At 42.4% G+C, this 19325-nt stretch overlaps 1 long non-coding RNA gene across 1 annotated transcript in view; it reads left to right on the top strand.

Moving 5' to 3' along the window:
• LOC121139005 overlaps positions 1 to 16831 on the top strand; it is a 30448-nt gene extending 13617 nt beyond the window's left edge. Inside the window, exons 2-3 of the long non-coding RNA XR_005875878.1 lie at positions 8361 to 8499; positions 16724 to 16831. This is a non-coding gene — a long non-coding RNA (uncharacterized LOC121139005). The remainder of the gene's footprint in view (positions 1 to 8360; positions 8500 to 16723) is intronic.
• The last annotated feature ends 2494 nt before the right edge of the window (positions 16832 to 19325 follow it).

The raw sequence follows: 19325 nt of genomic DNA, 5'->3' as shown, positions 1-19325 counted from the left end.
ACACACAGGAGGCTATATTCATTATGAAGCTGTTGGCCTTGTTTGTCTCTTACTGGCTAGCTCTGCCTTAAGTAATTACCCCAAAATTGTTAATCTAAGTATGTTTCTTACCGGAGAATAGTTCCCGGTGTCCTACTCCCATGGCGTCACATGTTGACTCTCCTGTGTTTCTCCTACCCAGAATCCTCCTGGATTCCTAGCCCCACCTATCTAGATTCCTATTGGCCAGACAGTGCTTTATTAGCATAAGACTTCCCCAACATCTCCTCTTTTCTGTTTAAACAAAAAGAAAGGTCTTAACTTTAACACAGTCAAATTGTATATAACAGAACAGTTATCAAGTAAGAACATAGTTACAATATTTTAGCAAGATTTAAAGAAAATATCATCCATCCCATCCTTGTGAGTCCAAAGTCCTATATGTAGCTTATCTTTTATCATAACTAAAGAAAACTATAATTATAACTATCTGTCTTCAACTCCATCAAAGACCACAGAAGGATAATATATAAACACTAGGATTGACAGAGACATCTTACTGCCTGGACAGTCACCCGAAGTTCCTCTGTAACGTTGGGGCATCCATCTTCAGCCCATAGGCCACAATGTGTCTGGAACACTTCTCAGCAAAGCAGGAAATTTCAAACTGTCCATCTGCGTTGGCAGTCTGTCAGTCATTTTTCTTTGTCCTGAAGAAAGTCTCGTAGACTCTTCATCAAGCAGGAACCCTGTAAGACTGAGTTCAGTAGTCACTTTCCTGTGGGTCCTGCATGTCCAGATGATACAACAACAGTCAAGAAGTACAGGCAAGAGCAGTTCTTGCCCAAATGGCTAATCTTGCCATGTTGAAAGCAAACTTTATAACGAGTTTCTTCGATGCCCATCTTCCTCTCAGACGTAATTGGTGCTGTTTATTTGGGACTCATGCGGATCTAGAACCAGGCTGGCGCGGCAGAGCCCAGGCGACTGGCGGGGGATATACCAAATCGGCAAGCAAGGAAAAAGCTTCTCTTAACATAATGGTTGTCAGGAGTGGGATTGAATTTCCACGCAAAACAACAAAAGCTTTAAAGGAATTTTAGAAACAGAAGAACGGAGAGAAGCATAGATTTTGGTAGCAGCATTTTCTCAGGTGTGCTCTGTTTTGCTAGCAACAAGCCGAGATTCACGTGGCTCGCTTACCGGAGTCTTCCTGACTCGGCATAAAAAGAAAAAGAAAAAAAAAAACCAACAAGGTTGTTTTAAGAGACTCTGCTAACAATTAAAAGGTGTGTACGTACAGCTGGAAGTGGCAGCTTTTGCTGGATGTCAGCATGGACTGAGGCGGTAAGCTGGAGTCATGCTTACGCCCACCATCTTGACGGAAAAACCGGCAGTTTAAAACAGCCACGGTTTTACAGATAAGACACGTGGCCAGAAAAACATAAAGATTTACAGTAAAGTCAGACTTGGATGAACAAAACCTTTAAAGGTTTACAGTGTGTTTAAAAATATACGTGAGATTGAGAGAGAAAATGAAACTGCAAAGTGGTAAATAAATACAAAAGCTGGCGTTGTGTTGGCGCACGCCGGTAGGAATTGCTCCAGAGGCAGAGGCAGGCGGATTTCCAAAGAGACACCCTGTCTCAGAGAAAAAGAAATAAAAGTGAAAGAAATAAAGTAATAATAAATAAATAAGCCACGTAAAGATGGAAAATACACAGAGAGTCTGGATATTGTACGCTATTGTGTTTTTCAATTTTTTAATTGCTCAGGAAGGAACAGCTGCTAAAGTACACTTGATTATAAATGCTGCTTAATTAATCCAACTTCTATCTTTTGAAAATGACTTGACTTCAAAATTTAAGTATAAGGATATGTTACTCGGCAAAGGAGTTTTTGCTTATGTTTCTACAGAAAATGAAAAGCTGAGAATTCCTTCCAGGCTTCTGTGGTTTCACGAACCAAGACCCCCGGAAGCAGTGGACCAGGTGTTCCAACGACTGAGACAGTTAAGATGATGGAGCTTTACAGACCCCGAAAATACGGACTTATACAGGTTTCTGAGTTTTGTCATGATCCCCATGGTATAAACAGCGCCCCCTTCCAGCAGGAAGCAGTTTGGAATGAACGACGTCCCAATTCCCATCTTGTTTATAAAACTTTGTTTTCATTTAAATGGGATTGTTTATAATTGGCTAGTGATCACAGCCAATCCTTTTTAATGGTAAAAAGGGGAATTATGGTATGGGTATTGTTTTTCATTTATTGAGACAAAATCAAGGTCAATTTTGTGATGCTTATATTTCTCCTCTTGATTAAGTATTGTGCTCATAATGATCTTTTACAACGTAATGCATAATTAAATACAGACTATAGATAGTTACTTATAATAGAATTTCTAGTTACATAAGTTAGGTTTCTAGATATACAGAAATATATTTGAGATGGACAGTCTTCAAACCTCTCAAAGACCTTCAGAACATGGCATTTAAAATGGTTTAGGGTTTGTCTTGACAATGAGAAATGTCTGCTCCTGGCAGCACCAATTACGTCTGAGAGGAAGATGGGCATCGAAGAAACTCGTTATAAAGTTTGCTTTCAACATGGCAAGATTAGCCATTTGGGCAAGAAACTGCTCTTGCCTAGATTGTTTGACTGTTGTTGTATCATCTGGACATGCAGGACCCACAGGAAAGTGACTACTGAACTCAGTCTTACAGGGTTCCTGCTTGATGAAGAGTCTACGAGACTTTCTTCAGGACAAAGAAAAATGACTGACAGACTGCCAACGCAGATGGACAGTTTGAAATTTCCTGCTTTGCTGAGAAGTGTTCCAGACACATTGTGGCCTATGGGCTGAAGATGGATGCCCCAACGTTACAGAGGAACTTCGGGTGACTGTCCAGGCAGTAAGATGTCTCTGTCAATCCTAGTGTTTATATATTATCCTTCTGTGGTCTTTGATGGAGTTGAAGACAGATAGTTATAATTATAGTTTTCTTTAGTTATGATAAAAGATAAGCTACATATAGGACTTTGGACTCACAAGGATGGGATGGATGATATTTTCTTTAAATCTTGCTAAAATATTGTAACTATGTTCTTACTTGATAACTGTTCTGTTATATACAATTTGACTGTGTTAAAGTTAAGACCTTTCTTTTTGTTTAAACAGAAAAGAGGAGATGTTGGGGAAGTCTTATGCTAATAAAGCACTGTCTGGCCAATAGGAATCTAGATAGGTGGGGCTAGGAATCCAGGAGGATTCTGGGTAGGAGAAACACAGGAGAGTCAACATGTGACGCCATGGGAGTAGGACACCGGGAACTATTCTCCGGTAAGAAACATACTTAGATTAACAATTATGGGGTAATTACTTAAAGCAGAGCTAGCCAGTAAGAGACAAGCAAGGCCAACAGCTTCATAATGAATATAGCCTTCTGTGTGTTTATTTGGGACTGATGTGGCTCTAGAACCAGGCTGGCGCGGCAGAGCCCAGGCGACTGGCGGGGGATAAACCAAAGCGGCTAGCAAAAGGAAAAAGCTTCTCTTAACAGATGTTAAGCACTTTCTTACATGTCTCTCGTTATTTTAGACTCCTCTATTGAGAATTCTCTATTTAGTTCTGTACTCCCACTTTTTAATTGAATCCTTAGGTGTTTTGAAGACTTGCTTCTTGAGTTCCTTGTAAGTTTTAGAGATCAGCCCTCTGTCAGATGTGGGGTTAGTGAATATTGTTTCCCATCCTGTGAGCTGCCTTTTTGTCTTGCTGACTGTGTCCTTTGCCTTTCAGGAGTTTCTCAGTTTCAGGAGGCCCCATTTATTAATTGTCGATCTCCATGTCTGTGGTACTGGGGTTATGTTCAGGAAGCTGTCTCCTGTACCAATTTGTTCAAGGGTACCTCCCACTTTCTCTTTTAAGAGGTTCAGTGTGGCTGGATTTATGTTGAGGTCTTTGATCCATTTGGACTTAAGTTTTGTGCATGGCGATAGACATGGATCTATCTACAGTCTTCTACATGCCAGCATCCAGTTATCTGGCTCCCAATCTTAACTAAGTCATTGTGCTGACTTCACAGTCTTTAAACCTACATAGTCAGAAAATAAGATCACAGCACCAAAGCGTTCTGCAAAACAACTGGCCTGAACTCCCCAAAATATCAAAATCATGAAAGTCAACACGAAGGAAGGAACTGTTCTTTAGTGACCACTCAAGGGACACAGTAATGAAATATCACATGTGATCTTGGATGAGACAGCAGACAACAAATAAGAAAACACTTGGAGGACATTAGTAAGTCAATTGACAAAAGTGTCTCTGTTTTGCCCCTGTGTGCTGGAGATTGAAACCATGGCCTCACAGACATTAGGCAAATGTTCCACCACTGGCATTCTGTTGTTTATTGATGTGCCCTTACTTTTCAGATTACTTCTCCTGTCCCAACTCCATGACAGGAAGGATATTTTTATGATTTATTTGCCTTGGTATCATTGCATTTACCAGACAATCAATTATAGTTTTTGGATAAATAATGAATGAGTGAATAGATAAGATCAGCTCTGGCTACACAGTAATTTTCCACAAACTACTGCTATTTATCAACTCAATACTGAATACCTTAAGTCAATGGCCCTGTTTAGTTCTAAGTAAATAAAATGAGGTTGGTGCCAAAAGTCATACGCCACCACTGCCCAGCACCAACAGTACCATTTCACAGATTAATAAACTAACAATTGCACCAAGGCTAGAAGCAAAGCCAATTTGTACCCCAAAGTATCTCTGTTTTATCAACATTCAGTACAGCCTCAGAAAAACAGGTGTATTCAGTTTTCCTCTCAAAGCCAGTGCCTCTCATTAGCATCCTGAAATCACGCTGCAAGAGCTTGTCATGATCTCATTTTCTTCTGCAGCTTATCGCTGGTACAAGTCTGCAGCTGCTGTGGGTGATGGGAAGGCTTTTAACCGGGTGAGTCAGTAGCTGATCTCCGTGCACCTCCATCACTAGAGTGACACACAGAAGCACCGGAGACATCCCGGGTCTTTAAGGCACCTTGTTTGTTGCCCTCGAGTCTCACTTTAGCAATTTTCATAATATTAACTTGTCCTTTGGATCGAGATGAAACCCTCAGTAATCATTGCAGGCCTGGCTTAGATCAGTTGCAATGCTAACTGAAATTTTTGTCCTTGCTCATACAAGTGAAAAAGAAAGCATTGAAACAGTCTAAAGAATTCCTTGTTTAATATCTAAATAGTAAATACTGAGTTCCAGACAGCTCCTAAGGTGCTTGAAATCCACAGGACTCTGTGTGTGTGTGTGTGTGTGTGTGTGTGTGTGTGTGTGTGTGTGTGTGTGTGTGTGTGCAAATAATGGAGCTCAAGAGATGGCTTCATGGTTAAGAGCACCTCCTAGTCTCCCAGAGGACCAGTGTTTGATTCCAGCACCCTCCTCAGGTGACTGACAACCACCTGTAACTTCAGCTACAGGTTATCTGGTAACATCTTCTAGACTCCTTGAGCACCTGCACTCACAAATGCACAAAGCTACACACACACACACACACACACACACACACACACACACACGAAATTAAAATAAATCTTTTTTAAAAAACAGAAAAAGATAAGCAAATAATGTATGTGGTCAAGGGAACAGCATAGCATGCCACAGAGAAGTGGGGAGACACTTGTGCTGATGCCTGAAGGGTGCATATGAGTTACCCACTTAAAAGGGCAGAAGATATCCATGTTCTCAGCAGAAGGAACTGCATGTTCTGTGGCCTGACGGTGGTGGCCCATGGCACACTAGAAGCTAGCAAAGTGCCACGTACCCAGGAACTAAGGTGTAATCCTTAACAGAAAGAGACACCACTGTGGTAATGCAGCAGGCCTGGAGGTTTGAACTTTGTCCATCAGGTATTGGGAAGTTGGTATTAATTTCCCATAAGTATGATCTTTTCCAGGCATAGTTCAAGACAATGCAGGAAGACTGGTGTGGGGACTGCTTTAGTCAGAGTATAGCCAGGAAGCAGAAACTCCACCAGTTACCTTCAGGGAAACAATTAACTTAAATAATTAGCCATATGGTGGGAAATTGACACAAGCAAAAGAAGATACCAGCATGCAGTAAATGTTCAGAGAACAGCTTCTTCTTTGAAGGCCTGAAAAACAAGAAGTAGTAAGGCTTGTTGTATAACCCCACATGTGTACTGTGACATGTACACTCACACTAACACACACACACACACACACACATACATATTCATGCGCACACACACAATAATAACAAATACAATTTTACATTGTATTCTAAAAGCATGGCGATGGATGAGAATAAATGTGCTACAGCACGCAGTGCATGTAGTAAATCGTAAGACTAGAAGAAGGGTCGGGGAGAGATGGGGGCAGGCCTGGCTGGCGAGTTGAGATTCACATGTCCCAGGAGAGGCTGAGCAGCAAGTACTGACAACATCTCAGGATCATCACAGGGCAAGCTCCAAGAGCTCTGGAGGAGCTACAGACGGGAACCAACTGCTGCTATTGAGGACAAGTGTCAGTGCCATGATGAAGAAGCATTGCTGTGTCACTAAACAGGAAGGGAAAAGGCCCTCCCTCCTGTAGATGCACACCTCCCAGCTCGCCCTCCACCATAGGCAGAGCTCAGCAGGAAGGCACCAGGGATCGTGCTTTTCCGAGTGCCAGTCTCAGCACGAAAAACTAAGAAACTAGGGCAAGTTTGGAATTGAAATACAATAACTTAGTGACTATCTCATTAAAAATCTACAGGTGGGCCATGGCAGAGAGACCGCTGCGGAGTCACACTCCCAAGGGGTGGGGGTGGGCAATGGCAGAGAGACCACTGTAGAGTCACACTCTCAAGGGGTGGGGGTGGGCCATGGCAGACAGACCGCTGTGGAGTCACACTCTCAAGCAGTGAAAGTAAAAATGTCAGAGACCACGGTGGAAAGCACGTCATCAAGGAGTGAAGACCATTGTGAAGGGCACACTTTGAGTGGGTGATCCCCGGTAATGACAGACACCACTAAGCCAACCTCATGTTAGGAAGACTGTATACTCTCCTAAATCCCTGACCACACAGGTTTTTTGAATGCCTTTTCCTGCCCAGCGACTGACTTGTCCATTTGAATTGACTCTTAAGAGAGGGGACACCGCTGTTTCTGTTACTTATCAGAGAGTCACATCTCCACCCAGGGCCAGAGACACAACTCAGATCTGATCCCTTTGATCAAAAATCATGCAACAGACTACTTTCCCAAAAAAAGCTAAAGAAAAAAATGAAGCTATAGAATTAGCAGGCTAAGAGGAACCAATTGTTCCTTAATGGACCCAACGAAGTCCTACAAGGAGCAGCAGCTGTGAAACTCTTTCATCACTTGAAATTGGTGCATTGTCCAGATGCAAAGACCCACGGCCGAATACCAGGCAGAGCTCAGGGAATCCTGCAGAAGTCAGGGAGGAAGGACTGTAGGAGCCAGAGGGATCAAGGACACCACAAGAAAACACACAGAATCACATAACCCGGGATCATAGGAACTCACAGAGACTGAACCAACAACCAGGGAGCCTGCATGGGACTGACCTAGGCCCTCTGCATATATGAGACAATTGTGTAGCTTGGTCTTCTTGAGGGATTCCTAACAGTGGGAGCAGAGGCTGTCTCTAACTCTTTGGCTGGCTCATACTGGGTCATCTTGCCCAGCCTGAAGACAAGAGGGGGTGCTTAGTCCTACTGCAACTTGCTATGCTATGCTTTGTTGAAATATGGGAGTCCTGCCCTTTTCTGAACAGAAACAGAAGAGGAGTGGGGGGAGCAGATGGGAGGCAGGGGAAGGAAATGAGAGGAGAGGAGGGAGGGGAAACTGCCATCGGGAGGTAAAATTGATTAATTAATTAATTAATGAGTGTGTTGTCTATGACCAAGAATCTTCAACCCCCTCTAATTTCTCACTAACTACCTAACGCTGTCTCTATTGCTGGCTGGAAAACCAAGGCTTAATCAGAGGCAATGTATAGCACACAGAGCAGTAGCTTGGGCCTGTGTTTCTCCTCTTTAATTTCCACCATCACAAAACACCCATCTTTCCCAAATAGTGACTTCACGCTGAATCTGCAACATTTTGCTGTAAGTTCATTTCATTTTCAAGGTTGTTCTACAGGTGAACTGACTCCAGCAGCCCAATGGATCAAGTAACACAGGTCTGAGCCAATCAAAACACCATATTCCCCAGATCTGGTGAGTGGTACAAGATGTTGAGGCAACCCAATCAAACCCAAAGAGATCAGGCAAGAGAAGCTAGCCTGCAGTCAGAAACCTCACTTGGAATTAGAGGACATCAACCCTTCTATAATTTCTTTACAGGCATCAGGTGTGAGCTCGCTTCAGAAACTGGGACTTCCACATCAAAACGGAAGACACAGAATCCAGGAGCTTGTCCCTAGAGTACCGTCTGAACTCTGGACGAACTAGAAGCCAAATCTACCGGCAGGACTTGGAGAGGGTAAACTGCTAAATTTCCTTTTTGATTTAAGCAACCAGGGTGAGAGTTTTCTTCCATGTCCCACAAAGTGATACAATCCAAGCAGGTACTGAAAACATTAGCATCTTGCACCTGTCTCTCCACTTCATCCCCAAATGCAAAATTCACCCTTTTCCTTCCCTCCTTTTGGATTGCAGCACCAGCCAGAAAGCGGCTTCACAGGATAGAAAAAGCACCATTCAATGAATGGAGATCATAAGGCCTTACTAGTAAGCAAAGAAATTGATGTTACAGTGAGAATGATCTAACCCTGATTAAATTGTCCCATAAAGACTTTAAAATGACAACAGCCAACTTTAACAACATTTCAATGAAAAAAAAAAACTATGTCTTTCCTAGGGTTTCTGTTGCTGTGAAGAGGCACCGTAACCAAGACAACTCTTATAAAGGAAAACCATTTGCTGGGCGTGGCTTACATTTTCAGAGGTTTAGTCTGTTATCATCATACATGGTGTGACATCGTGGCATGCAGGCCAACATGGTACTGGAGAGGTGGCTGAGAGTTCTACATTTTGTACAGGCAACAGGAAATAGTCTGAGACACTGGGCATGGCTTGAGCATATATGAGACCTCAAAGCCTGCCTCCATAGTGACACACTTCCTCTAACAAGGCCATACCTTTGCCACCAAAGCCACACCTCTGAATAATGCCACTCCATTTGGGGTCATTTTTTTTTCAAACCACCACACAGTACAGCTATTTTGGAAATGTGTATTGCAACATGAGCTTAAAATTGTTTCCAAACTCTGATTTGGTAAATCCAGTCACAGAAATTTACCTGAAGTATTACATTGATATCTCTAATGTTCATCCCCTGTGTAACTTCAACTTATCAACACCCTACTTAAAAACTGTCAAAATAAGATTTTGTATATGTTATAAAATACGGTTCATTTTCAACAAGTTGAATACTATTCCTGTGCATACTAATGAGGCTTGAGTTAAATTTTTCTTTTGGAACTTGTACTAATCTTGTCAAATTAAATGGGGAGCAACCATCACTCAAGTCCTACATTGTGAGCCCTTTACATGTTTGTGCCTTCTCTGGAAAACTGGAAATGACTTAAAGCACCACCTTCCATCTCTACAACACGTGTTTGCTGGTCAACAAGCGTCTGCGCCTGTGACCTGTGAACTGGTAACCTGCAGCAGCATGGCTAACACGTGATTAAAGTCTTCTCGGGATATTCAAACGTGAAAGAGTGGGCAATGAATCCAAGACTAGCCACACACAAGTCAGTCCCAGCAACAGACCCACAGGTAGCTTCTGCAGAAATTTTCTGTGGCCTCATGAGTTTTCAGTCTTGAATTTAATACAAAGGTGGCCAATAGTTGTTATTCTCAGCTGTCCCTTCCAAGAGCCCCATGACCAGAACAAGGGCTGCCCCCCACTTCCCTGGCCTTCAACAATTCCTGAATATTCCATGCCACTCCCTGGCTTCTGTGTCCTTAAACACTTCCTTCCTTCGGTAATACTGCCAGGTGGATGCATTCTTCAAGACTAGATACAAGTGAGCCTTCTCTGTGGTACCTGTTCTAGTCTCTCCCAGGCTGATCAGGGCTGACACTGGCATCTGTACTCATCATTACTGGTGACAGTATTACGTGGATCCCAGTATTCCTGATCTCCAGTTACTTCCTTCCCTGGCTGATCTGTCCACTGTGCCCTAAAGCCCTTGAGTCTCTCATTCCATTTCATTTTCCAGTGTTCAGTTCAGACTGTGCTCAACAAATGCCCATTGAATAAATTTAAATTAATTACAGTGGAATCTTCTTGAGAATTGTGGTTGATGAGGAACAAAATAATGGTGTGCATGTTTTAGAGTCCAGGCAGTTCTGCAAGCTTCTGTGCATGTGCATATAGAGACACATAAGCACACAATCACTCACACACACAACACAACACACATCACACCAGTCTCAGATGTAACCCTGCTGTATGTTTTAGAATATTCAAAAGGGGAATGCATGGCCCACTAAAGCCTTTTCCCAGAATGGCACCATGCATCCATCCTTCAGAAGAGGTGTGCTGCCACTTCAGGAGGTAATGATGCTGAGTGTTTTCACCCAAAAGGTGACATTTTGTCTCATCATGTTAATTTTCCACCTTAAACACTTTATAGTACAAAACAAATCCAGTAAAGGCCTGTCAGGTCGGCAATTACAAATGGCATAGTAAAGATAGATTAATTCCTGCAAGAGTGAGCTTGAATTATTCCAAAAGGCTTGTATTTAAAAAACAATTTGGCATAGACTAATGAGATTTGTGTCTTCATAAAGCAAGATCTTTGTTTGGCATGAAATACAATCCAATTTTCCTGCAGTGCTAAGTATACAGATTTGCTTAACTTTGTCTGAATTTGAACTCTGAATTTCTGATTATCATGAGTAGACCTTCCCACAATCAGAATGCCTCTATATAGAGACAATTTCACTTGTACAGGTGAGCAGGTAGATTTGAGACAAAAACACATTTTTGACAAGTAGAAGTGGAAATAGAGGTAGACCCCACTGTAAATATTCATAAGGGGCTGGAGAGATGGCTCAGGGGTTAAGAGTACTGCCTGCTCTTCCAAAGGTCCTGAGTTCAATTCCCAGCAACCACATGGTGGTTCACAAGCATCTATAATGAGATCTGGTGCCCTCTTCTGGCATGCAGGCAGAACATAATAAGTAAATATATAACCTTTTTAAAAATCATAAAATAACTGCCAAACACTACAGGTGCCAAAAAAAAAAACCTGTAATATCATTCTTTCTTTAAAGCTATTCCTTGAGAATGCCTTAAGGTAGATACTTGTGCTTAACTTTTAATGCCAGTCTGACAAATTTAACCTAAGGAGGGCACCATAAGGACATGCAAGGGCTTGTGTTCAAGGTGAGTTAGTGTAGAATCATTTATAGAAACAATCAAACAAAAAGATGCAGTCCACAACAGTTATTTCAAAATAGAAGGATTTTGAGAGGGTCCATGAAGCAGAAACAGGACACAGCCTTCACAGGTGATACGATTTTTATAGCCATGTCCAGATAAGGATAGATGAAGTTTACATATAAAGACATGCAGTTAGAGATCTAAAGATTGAGAGATAATGAAGAGAACTCAAGATGCCCAAGTGTCAGGTGTACTTTCCACTTTAACCCACGACAGCCCTAGGAGGTCAGCCTTCTCACAGATGTGCAAGTGTAATTTTACTGCATGTCTTCACATTTATAAATGGCACAGTCAGGATCTGAATCATTGCATGTCTAATTTCAAAGCTTACATGTATAACCAATGGCCAGAGAGCTCACTACTTGCAGCCGGTCTGCTGGGTTGTTAACATATAAAGTTTTATGAGAATAAACCACAACTCTGCAGAATGCTGTTTCTTTTATGCTGGTACAGGAGAGAGCTAAACAGTTGGAACAGAGAGCAGAGAGTCACAGAATCTATTTACTAGAAATTATTTATAAGAAATAAGTTTTCAAAGCTCTGGTTTTTGCTGTTCTCTGGAAAACCAATGTGAGGATTTGGAAGAAATCAAGAATGCAGTCCATTCAGATAAGAAATGCTTCTTGGATGCGATTGTCTGCTTGAACAGTTCAAATTTACAGTGATGCAGGAAACGGAGACTGTGTCTTTAAGACCTAATGCATTTAATGCTTGAGAAGAATTACAAGAAGACATTTCATGACATTTGAAGCTGTTTCGATTTCAGCTGCCTGTTATCTGACATTCCAAAATAAAATCACTAAAAATTTGCAGCCTACTTACTTCAAAGATCACATATGAGACCTGTGAGTCTCCTGATGCCCCTCAAACACACACACATAAAAAAATCATTTTACAGATGCTATGGTTTGCAAAGCAATAGAAAGCATATAGATTCAAGACTCTGGGTGTTATTATAAACTAAAAATAGCTTCCAGGTCTCCTTGCAAACTTGTAACCTATCTTTTCATGATTAAATTATCTTAGAGAAAGTTTAGATTTCAGTACCAATACATTATCTCTCATGTGCTCATCATTCAATCCATTTTCTCTAAGAACCTGTGATATGCCAGGCACTTTCAGTGCCTACAGAATAGTTAATTGCCAAGTGTCAGCTACTGTCACAGTGTCTGCACCCCTCACCAATGATGTGTTCACTTTTAAATGATATCTAAAACAGTAATACCCCTATTATTTTTGGAGACTATGGTCTAAAAGAATCCGAATAAACATGGAAATATCTGAAAAACACATATCATTACAATTACTGTGGCCCATTTGGGTTGCTATAGCAAATGCCATAGACTAGACAACTACATCAAAAAGGTTTGCTTGTTGTTTGTTTAGTCTTTCCTTATAGGTCTGGCACTGGAAACTGGGAGATTCAGTGTCTGGTGAGAATATGCTTCCCGGTTCTCAGCATGAATCCTTTTCACTGTGTTCTCATTTGCTATAGGGCAAAGGAGCTTGGAGGCTTACAGGCCTTTATGAGGTCTCTAAGTGTATTATTCCTGGGGGTCCTACTCTGATGATCTGATTATCCCCCAGAGGCCTTCTACCCTAATATCATCAGACATCAAGTTGGAGACAGAACTTGAACTTCTGTCAGAATTTTGAGGATGACACAAAGATTCAGCTGACAGGAACAGGATATATGAAGGCCAGAGCGTTCAGTAAGACAAGGGCATCTTCAAATACTGAAAAGGGTGAGGAGGAATTGAGGTCTAAGGAAAGATGCAGAAAACGAGCACAAAGCCCTGTTTTGTGTAAGTGTAATCTCTGCCACAGAGTTCACAGCCTAGAGGTCAAGATATGGTATTTAACACCTTATAACCTTTCTACACACATAGACGCACACACACCACACACACACACCGCACACACACACCGCACACACACACTGCACACACACACTGCACACACACACCGCACACACAGAGACACACACACACACCGCACACGCACACACACTGCACACATACATATACACCACACGTGCACACATACACACACACGCCGCACACACACATGCAGAGACACACCGCACATGCACACACACTGCACACATACATACACACCACACGTGCACACACGCACGTGCACACACACCACACACACACACCCCGCACATGCACACACTGCACACACACACACTGCGCACACACACACAACGCACACACACACACACACAACGCACAGGCACACACACTGCACACGCACACACTGCACACATACATACACACCGAGCACACACACACACTGCACACAGACACACACACACACACACACACACGCAAATCTGCACATGTGAAAAGTAAAACTGAGTGATGATGCTGACTTACCCATTTGCTATTTGAGACAGGTTGCCAGCCCAAGCTGCCTCCATAGCCCAATATAAACTAATGAGTTTGCAAGGCCTAATTCCCAGTTCAGCTTGTGTGAGACTGGACCACTCCAAGGAACAGCTCCCATCAGAGCTGCATGATTTTAAGATTTCTAAATTCATAAAGAAAATGTCAAAAACTGTCATTTAAACCAACCTGGACCTGACTCTCCAGAACACCAGCAGGCCGCCCACCCTCGTCACTACTGCAGGCATTTTGCAAGTCTCTTTGCTGGAGGGGCAAACATCACCGTCAGTTCTTTGGCACTCACAGATTCTAAAACCAGATCCTCACGCTCAGTGAAATGGAATCATCCCTCCGGTTGTCTGGTCATGACAGGCAGCTCACTTCCCAGAGATACAACTCTGGACTCAGGGAACTACATGTAAGTGCTACAAGCCCCTAAAGCCACCCAAGAAGAACCCATTTGCCTTTTAGAGCAACCACAGACATGGAGAGACACACCTGTATTTCACTTGTGCTCATTTAATTGCCACTTGACATGGGAAGAAAGATGGTGAAATGACAAGATGTGACCCTGCGAGTCTAATGGCCATTTATGAGGACCCTGGGCATTCCTGTCCACTGCAGCATTCCCACTTCTGTTTCCTCTGGACACCAGCCTGTAATGACTGTCAGACAAGCAGGCCTAGATGCTAGTCCCAAAGCTTCCACAATGACTCTTTTGCTGGGGCAACTTAATTGTGGACCTGTCTTTCCATTTTTTTACCCCACATACCAAATATGATTACTTTACTGAATCTCCATTCTCCCTCACTTTTAATCACTGAGGCTTGATACATAACTGTTTTTTATTGTTTGTTTGTTTCTTTGATCAGCGAGGCAGTATCAGTTTACTAAACATTGAGGTGTTTTTGGTTTTCCATAAATAGCAACTAATTCAGACTCTCTGGGGAATTCTTTCCCCAAATCCTCAAATCTCTACATCCCCAAATCCTCAAATCTCTACATCCCCAAATCCAGACACGAAAGGGTTAGCACATCCTAGACCACCAGGACCCCTTAGCTGGTATCTTTTGTCATTCGTTGCCCAAGACACTCAAGAAGTCCCAACATATCTGTGCTTACTTCCTACCGTGGAGTCTCCAGCCAGTCTCCAGTCTCCAGTGGCTAGCCATGCCTGTAGGGAGCACTGGATGATCGCTTCCACACCTTGCTGAAAAATGCCCATATCCTTCACCTGCTACCTGGAGACCACCCTTGCCTTCACCTGCTATCATGTACTCACCTGGAAAAAGCAGAGACAGGGACATTCCTGACCGTGGACCAAGCTTCAAATGTCCACCTAGACAGCTAAAGCTATGGCTGCCCACCCGAGGCCAAAAATCTCCTGGATTTATTTCTGTGTGGCCACTTGTGAAATTTAAGGCACCATGAGCCAGGTCCAGCAAGAGCCAGAGAGGAATGGACATAACAGATGGCTGAGTCAAGGGGAGAAAGAGCCACTGCTGGCTAAGACCAGCTGGGAAGCTTCCTGAATGACACTCCCAAATGAGGGAAACAGTTTTTCAGAGTCCTAGACATATCATTTTGTGTTTTACAGAAATAGAACCTGAGGGACAAGGTAGTGGGGTTTTTTTAAAAACATTTTTTCTCCCTCAGGGACCTACCACTCAGCTCCCAAATAATCACACAGAGACTTATTCTTACTTATGAATGTCCAGCCTTAGCTTGGCTTGATTCTAGCCAGCTTTTCTTAAATTACCTCGTCTACCTTTTGCCTCTGGCCTTTTATCTGTCTCTATCCTATATGCCTTTCTTTACTTCTTACTCCACGGCTTGCTGTGTAGCTGGGTGGCTGACACCTGATGGCCTCTCTCCTTCTCCTTCCCCTATTCTCTCTCCTCCCTGTTCTCCTTTTCTCCTTCTATTTACTCTCCCTGTCTGGCAGCCCCACCCCTCCCTCTCCTGCCTTGCTATTGGCCTGCCAATCAGTTGTTTAAGTCAGGCAAAGTAACACAGCTTCACAGAGTTAAACAAATGCAGCATAAAAGAATGCAACCCATCTTTGCATCTTTTTCCACAGCACAAACAAATGCAACACATCTTCAACTAATACTCCACCACAGGACAAGGATATGTCTACAGTGTAAGTGGCATGGCCAAAAAGTGCAGGCTTTTGCTGTTGCTCTTGGATGTATACCAGAAATTAATAGTAAAACCCTGTGTCTGAAGATGCCACATTCATTGGTTACAGGACATAAAGGAATCAAATTAGTGCTGACTGGTAAGCATCCTCTCTGCTGGCTAGGATTCATAATACTGGATGGTGTTATATTGGCCTCTGCAAGAGGACAGTCCTGCCTGGCTGTGAACTCTGTGAAGACAATCATGACTGTGAGTGGTGTAGCAAGATATGTCCATAATACTAGATGGTGCTATCTTGGCCTCTGCAGGAGGACAGTCCTTTCTGGTTGTGAACTCTGTGAATACTGCCATGGCTGTGACTGGTACAGCAAGGTATGTCCATGGGTGGGATAGTGGCGTGAATGTAATAGGAGTAGGCAACCCCTTTCTGGCTGAATTTAAGGTTCACTCCACGGGAGTAAACACAAGTCTGGTACTATAAATCTGAACAAGAGCCCATGGCTGGGAGCGCATAGGTCCCTCAGGTGGACCTACTATTATTCTGCTAAATGGAATTAATATGAAACAGGACTCTAAATTTGTATCTCTCTACTCATAGATCAGTGACACTCTTGACCATCATTCAAGAAGTTTCTATGTGCAATAGACAATAGGTGATTAACACAGAAACCCACAACTGCCACAATTGGAACATCTGTGTCATGTCCTCTTTCCAGGTCAAGGATAACTAAGAAAGAGTGACAGAAACATTGGTAGAGCCTAAGGTTGGAGAAAACCAAGGTGAGACATTCTCCTACACATCATGGGATCTCTACACTCATGAAATCACAGAAGTTGTGGTTGCCCACACAAGATTGGGCCAGGAGGGGATAGTTCACAAGCCATCAGCCCAAACTAAGGAGCTGTGGACAGGTGATAGTTCCTGAGATAGAGAGAATGTTTTCTTTAAGGGTGTGGCTCTTGGTAACTCCAGTGGACAGTCTCACACCCAGGAATATATGGACAGCACAAATTAGATTCAGTTGATTATTTTTAAATAATAACAATAGGACACAAAGTTTGGGAAGTTGGAGAAGGGAGAGTGGATCTTGGAGAAATTAGAGAAGTGAGGTTGAGTATGTTCAAAATAAATTGTATTAAATTCTCAAAGAATAAAAAAATGTTTTTTAAAGAAAAATATGTTAGTGACAGGGTGTGGCTCCAAACCCAGGCACCCTAGCAAAAGAGAGGTACATGCTTAACCTTCACACTGTACAAGCTCTCATTTGGCCTCAAGTACACTTTCAGCTTAATTAAAAATGACATTCCAATAAGTGATTTTCATGGCTTACTTGATAAGAGAGAATTTATCCATATAAGTTTTAGGCAGCATTGTAAAAGCTCAGAAAGAATTTTAATGCAATTGCTGAGTTCAGCAGAAGATCCGAGAGGTCTCAGAACCATGCATAATGTTACTGGCTTTAAAAGCAACTCTGTGTTCCTTAAGACTGCAGATCTCCTAATGACTATGCAGTAAATAGAACAGAGAGACTGAAGTACAAGATTGATGAAAGCCCCTATTCCCGGCCACAACACGTCACTTAACAACACTTACAACAACACATCACAGCCACAATTCCTAAGAGTCAACAACCGATCTGTAAAACATGGTCATTTTAATGAGCTATGTGTCTCACAATTTAGATCATTTGGTAAGTTTAGAACAGAAAATATTAAGCAATAATCATTTATTTCTTTTCATTTATTTATTGGCTTTTAAAGATGGGGTTTCTCGTCGGGCGTTGGTGGCGCACGCCTTTAATGCCAGCACTCGGGAGGCAGAGGCAGGCGGATCTCTGTGAGTTTGAGGCCAGGCTGGACCGACAGCCTCCAAAACAGAGAAACCCTGTCTCATAAAACCAAAAAAAAAAAAAAAGATGGGGTTTCTCTGTGTGGCCCTGGCTTTCCTAGAACTCACTCTGCAGACCAGGCTGGTCTTGAACTCATAGCTCTGCCTGTCTCTGCCTCCCGAGTGCTGGGATTAAAGGCATGTGCCATCACATGCAGATGATTTTTTTATTTCTTGCTTGGATTATACATGAATTTATATTCTTAAAATGCTTGTTAAGTATTTTAACACCATCCCTGCATACACTCATAAAAAAAAGATGTTTTCTTAAGTGTGTATGAGAGTGAGCCCATGAATTTATGATGATCTATGAATAATATTCAAGTGCCACTACTTTGTAAAATAGATCCCTCTAAATTTAGCAATCACAGAGACCCCTCATCTCGTCCAGGTCTGAGGACCAGGCCAAACACAGAGAACCAGAATGGCCAGACAAACCAAAAAGAGCCACTGCAGATGTATTTAGATGTCTTTTTCTTTTCCTCTGTTTAGGCTCCTTAGGGGAATCAACAGCTCCCTAATTTGCGTGGTCCTGACAGAATGCATCAGGATGCTTCCTGTGACACAAATTAAAACATAAAGAGAACTCTGACAACCAGCTAAAAAAGCTCACACACAAAGAAGCCTAGAGGTAGAGCAACACAAAATTCTCTGTTCTTCAGAGAGTTGAGAAGCCTTTCCCTGGAGCATCTTCTACCTCAGCAGATGCCCTCCCAAGTCACAACCAGAGACCAGAATTGGCAGCTCAGCAGATACACACAAGGAAAGGAACTGTGTTAAATGAGGCAAACTTGTCAAAATGTCCATTACTGTCCACAGAATCCTTAATGAGACTTCAACAGTTGAAAGTCAGAGAGAAAACCATTTGGGCCACAGCTCCACACTCCCTTAAAAATTCATAAAGGTAGACCATAAGGAGGGAGAGGCATTTACCACCTGATTATACAATTATTTTCCCTTCTATCAAAAGACTGCAAATGCTGTCAAATAAGGCAATTATCATATCTCAACCCTGACCAAAAATGTGCATTAGTCATGCAAACAGAAAGCTGGGTCTATAGCGGGATCTATACTTATCATTTCTTTATATTTCTGACCCACTGACCATCAAAAGACAAGTGTGCCAAGCATTTGGAAGAAGCCATTCAAATTGCCAAGCAAGCATCTATTTAGAGTAAGTATTTAGAGATGCTAAATATGAGATTGGAATCTTTAACAAATAGTTGAAAACCACTCAAATGGATTAAGTAATTGAGTTAAAGTTTGGGAGGGTCTTACAATGAAGTTTGCTGGCTCAGTCATTTAGTTAATATTTCCAGGGACCCTGGTTGTCTTGGGTTTTGTTGTTGTTGTTGTTGTTTTTGTTGTTTCAGACCCTGCCTTCCACAAGCCAGCTTCATCGTCAGAACCCATTTGATGGATATTCCTTC

This window comes from Mesocricetus auratus, unplaced genomic scaffold (assembly GCF_017639785.1).
Source record: "Mesocricetus auratus isolate SY011 unplaced genomic scaffold, BCM_Maur_2.0 Super-Scaffold_6730, whole genome shotgun sequence".
Lineage (NCBI taxonomy): Eukaryota > Metazoa > Chordata > Mammalia > Rodentia > Cricetidae > Mesocricetus > Mesocricetus auratus.
This window is presented reverse-complemented; position numbering and strand designations above follow the sequence as displayed.